This window comes from Micromys minutus (assembly GCF_963924665.1).
Source record: "Micromys minutus genome assembly, chromosome: 7".
Taxonomy (NCBI): domain Eukaryota; kingdom Metazoa; phylum Chordata; class Mammalia; order Rodentia; family Muridae; genus Micromys; species Micromys minutus.
In genome coordinates, this window is record NC_137976.1 from 24,159,755 (window position 1) to 24,164,926 (window position 5,172).

Consider the following 5,172-nt stretch of genomic DNA (forward strand, 5'->3'; position numbering starts at 1 on the left):
GGACATGTATACATTCTGGCTGGATTATATCACTGGGTGTGATGCCTTTCCAGATCAGTCATATTCCTGGATTAAAATTCTTGTACAAAGCTAGGTTTATAGAGGCTCACAAACACTGACCTGATAGTCTGGAGGCCTGCACAGGTCTGACAAGTGCCTTTGCATATACATGTTAAAGTTCTTTCTTGTTCTTGTTGCAATCTTAACCCTCTGGTCATGAATTGTCTCAGGCACTTTTGCATTTATGTGACCATGTTTTGCTTACTGGGCTGCCTCTTCTGAACTTGATATGAGTAAAAAGTGTCTAGTCTTATTTGAACTTGATATGCCATGTTTGCTCAATAATTCTGGGAAGCTTACACAATTTTCAAGGGAAAAAAGAAAGAGCGTATTCAGGGATGAGGAGACACTGGAGATATAAGAGGTAGGGTAAACTGCTAATATAATGTAATTCATGAGAGAAGAATAAATAAGTAGCCAAAAGTTAAATAAAGCCTTTCAGAGTCTAGTGCATGTGATGTTGCTACTAAGAGTCTATGTTCTGATAATATCTTTAAAAATAATTTAGACTTAAAAAACCACTTACTTATATAGACCCAGGAAATAAGATAAAAATTAATTTGGCTGTTCATTTTTCAGAGATTAAAGGAAAACTTTAAAAACTAATTTGCTGTCACCTTGGTGATAGAAAAAAAGCTTGATACATTACTGCTTTGTGATCATCTTATGGAATTTATAATCATTTTACAGTGTTAGTGTTTGGTTGGAGCATAGCATTCTTTGTTTTCTTCAGTTATAAAATAAATACAGTCATGTCTGAATAACCAAATGCCTAATAAGTAGAATGTTTTAATAATATTGTGTAAATTCTTTTTAGTTAACCTGAGTGGATTTTCTGTTACTCTTTATTTTAAAATAATACTCATCTCCATACCATTACAAATGAAAATATATTTAAGTTCAGTAACTTTTACAATGAGATAATCTGTATTTATAATGATGCCTCTCCAACCAATTTTAGTATAAACAACTATGTAATGATTGTAATGTGTTTCAAACTACACCTTAATGCAAACTCTTTGTACATAACAATGTCTTCCTTGGCATTTAGTGAAGGAAGCTCTGCCACACAGAGTAAGATTAACTTCAAAAATAAAAGTGGAACTCAATGTATCATTTCAAGAAAATAACTGATAGGTGTAAAATTCTCTAAGATGTAGAAGGCACTGAGAAGGGAAGATCATAAATCATAAGGGTAAAACGATAGGAGGAGGACACAGTTAGAATGCTTATGAAACTGGAAGGTGTCTTGGGATATATAGTGAATATTCATTCACTCGAGAAAACCTCATCTAATCTCCATCTGATAATTCAGCATTATAATTACATAGTTACACTTGAATTAATATGTTTACCAAGGACATGCATTTTAATTTTACTTAACCCCATCATAGTTTCACTAAAAAAATGAATGATTTTATTTGTCTACAAAATAGATGTGCAGTTTCTGCTTTCATAAATGAAAGCACAGGAACTGGCAATGGATTTGGGTGAAATTATTAAACTTACAGTGCTTGTGTTGTTGATAATTGCATCTATTAATACTGTGAAAAAGACAGAGTGACTTAGGAGCATCTCTCTGGGGTGGGGAGATTATTTATTGTATATTAAAAACATATTTTTGAAATTCTCTTTTTATTATTCCTAAAATGGAGCTTACATGGTATTAATATTGATGATATTTAGAAAATAAAAATCAACTAAAGAAACAAAGGTTTTGATCTGATAAGCAACTGTAGCATACCTGTAGCCAGAGGACAGACTCTTTTTCTTTATTTTTCTATGAAAATAGTATAAGTGTATATATGTGTGTATGTGCGTGCATATGTTCACATAAGTGAGAATATGACGAGAGGCCAGATATTGGGTTCAGACTCCAGTTTGGAGAACCTGCCCTTATGATGAACTCGAGTTAATGGACAAGCCAACACCCAGAGTCAGCTTCCAGCTTAGTCTCCAACAAGGCAGCATCTAGGATTAGTTCCCAGGTTACTCCCAGAGACCAGTTTCCAGGTCACTCTAACAAGCTTGCCCCTGGCACTCCACCTCCTAGAAACCACCAATCAGACGGAAGGCAAAAGTTAAGTTTGTCCCAGAACCAGCCAATTATGTTAAGGGACAACAAAATTTCATAATGCCCCACCCCCTCGAATCAGATATGTGACAAACTGAAACCACCCTCAGTTGCTTATCATTTCCTATACAACCTTGACTGTTGAGAGCTTGGGGGCTTCACCATCCCATCTTGCTGTGTAACAGACTGTGTTCGACCCAAGCTCAAGCTTAGAATAAAGAACCTAGTGCATTTATATCGAAACTTCTACTTAGCTGTCTTTTGGGGTTTACAAAGCTGGCAGAACAATTCATGTACATATGTTTCTGTGTGTATGTATGTGTGTATATGTGTTTATGTATGAATGACTGTATGGGTAGATAGATGATTGTATGTATGTATGTATGTATGTATGTATGTATGTATATGTTTATACATGTTCTCTATATATTTCTGGATGATGATAGAAGCCAGAACAAGGCATTAGATTCCTTGGAACTCGAGTTACAGGTTTTCATGAGCCCTGGGTTTGGTGCTTGAAGCCGAGCTCAGATTCTCTGTAAAAGCAGGTAGCACTGTTTCTTCACCACCTGTTTGCTCTGCATCCTCCAGAGGAAGAACACTGGCGTTCCTCATTCAACCTTATAACCGTGACAACACATTTGTAGGTGAAAATTATTTATACATCAGAGGGCCTTATTTAAGACTGGTTATGGAATTTTTTGAATTGCATTCCAGTCGTCTCTATATCTATCTTGTAAGACTCTTATTCAGTTTTCTGAGCTCAGTATTCTTTTTTTTTTTTTTTTTTTTTTTTTTTTTTAAGATAAAACACTTCAAGTGTGTTCTCATTGTATGGTTGTTTGAGGATTTACATTTTAAGATGTCATAAGGGCATAGCGTATTTTATTAAAGTTAAAATGTTGCCTGTCTGCAACACCTTCAGGATTTTCTCACCGTGGAGCTATGGGAGGTCTGGAGATGTATGAACGAGGATCTGCCACCAATTACATCAACTGAAACGAAGCCCTGAGGAAGCCACAGCCGAGCCCGCCTGATTTCAGGCGGCTGTGCATCCTGAAAGGTATTTATCCTCATGAACCCTGCATTAGAAGAAAATTGACAAGGGTTTCACAGAAGCCCAAATATTTTATCTTGCCAAAGATATTAAGTTCCTCCTCCAGGAACCCATCCTCAACAAGTTCCGAGAGTATAAAATGTTCGGGAGCTCCGCAAAGCCTATGGGAAGATTGAATGGCGGCTGTGGGGTGCCCGAAGGACAATAAGTCCAACTACAAACTTGACTTGTCAAAGACTGGTACCCCGCATTCATTGATGCGTTGCTGGATCTGAGTTCTATACCACTCTCCTGGGCTTCATCAACCTTTGCTTCTACCAGCCACTCAACCGTCACTACCCAAGCGAGCTTGAAGGTCAAGCCCAAGCAGAGAGTAAGGTCGGCAAGGACACATATGCATATGGAGAAACTGGCTGCCCTCAGTGCCAGCCTGGCCTAAATGGTGGTTCCTGCTATAGAGGAGGCTGAGGCTGATGAGTTTCCTACTGACAGGGAGGCAACAGCTCAGAAAAAAGGTTGAGAAAATTACTGGAGGCACAGGAAAAGCACAAGAAACATTTTGAAGGCCTGCAGTGCTTCCTGAACTGAGAGGTGCCCCGTGAAGCATTGACCTTCATATCAGGAGTTTTGGTGAGGATGTATCCTGGGACAAGTCTTTGTGTACTGATTCCTGGGACAAGTCTTTGTGCACTGGAGCCACCTATGACATCACAGACCCCTACATCACCCAACAGATTGTTGACCGGTCGGGGCAGCAAACACCCATCACTGACAAGGACTATGTACAGCCCCAGTGGGTGTTTGACTGTGTGAATATCTGGCTTCTCCTCCTTGGGGTGCAGCTGTCCCCATGCCTTTCACCTTTCCTATCTGAGAAGGAAGGAGAATATACCCCACCTGAGAAGCTGAAGCTCCTGGCTTATCAATGGGGAGAAGACCCAGGAAATTTGGAAGACAAAGATGATGAAGATGATGACAATGAAGGTGACAGCGATGTTGCAGCAGAAAACAAGAAAGATGTGGAAACTGATCAGAAGAGGAAGACGTACACCTGTCAGCCTTGGAGCTGCAAAGCCCGGAAGGACAGAACTCCCAGGTTATGTACAGCACTCAGAAACTGGAAGACAAGCAGCGACTGGCCCAGGAGGAAGAAAGTGAGGCTAAGTGCCTGGCTGTTGTGATGATTAAAAATCAAGAGAAGTACCTTTACAAAATAGATCATATTTGGCAAGCGGCACAAAACTCTAGAGGCCAACAAGCTCGCAGAGAAGAAGCCCATGATGATGTGAGATCTGAGAAAAAGGCCAGAGGACAAGGCCTCTGTGAGCTCCAGTCATCTGTCACTGAGATTTGGACTTGGCAGAAGCAGCTAGTGAGACACACATATACACCAGGCAACACTCTCTCATCCCTTTGGTGTTGTCAAGGCAGCCCTCGTCTTTCGTGTGGTTTATACCAGTGCCTTGGAAAAGAGGCCTCTACCCAACCCAGTTCTTAATCCAAAAGTCCATCTGACGTGCTCATTTTCCTTGGTTTTCCACAACCTCCTAAGTAGATGCACCCACCCATCCTGTGCTCAGGATGCTCTTGTGGAGTAAAGGTGGGGAGCTCTGTTTTTAAATGGTTTGCAGCCAAAGCAAAACAACAACAAAAAAGTTAAGGCATTGTAGCAAATATGTCCATCATTTCCTCTCCCTGACTATAAATCCTAATGTGGATATGATACTAGCAAAAATAAAATTCACTTATAGTCACAAATTTTAAAAGGAAGCAAACGATGGAAATGGATGTAAAATGTATATAAACGTTCCCAGGAAGACCAGAAAGTTTCATATATCAACGTTATTAACTCAGCAAGAAGGTAATCAGATAAAGAATCTGATTTGAGAACAGTTAATAACTCAGGTAAACTGAGGCTTAACCCCTTAAACTGTACTAAAGAATTTGCTTAAGATTAAGTTAGAGTTTTTATGTAAACGCC

General features: G+C 39.4%; 1 pseudogene across 1 annotated transcript; it reads left to right on the forward strand.

Moving 5' to 3' along the window:
• Positions 1-1,091: 1,091 nt before the first annotated feature.
• LOC308422618 (pescadillo homolog) lies at positions 1,092-4,689 on the forward strand (annotated as a pseudogene). Its single transcript has 3 exons — positions 1,092-1,134; positions 2,683-2,777; positions 3,468-4,689. The product of its transcript is annotated as a pescadillo homolog (transcript).
• Positions 4,690-5,172: the final 483 nt, after the last annotated feature.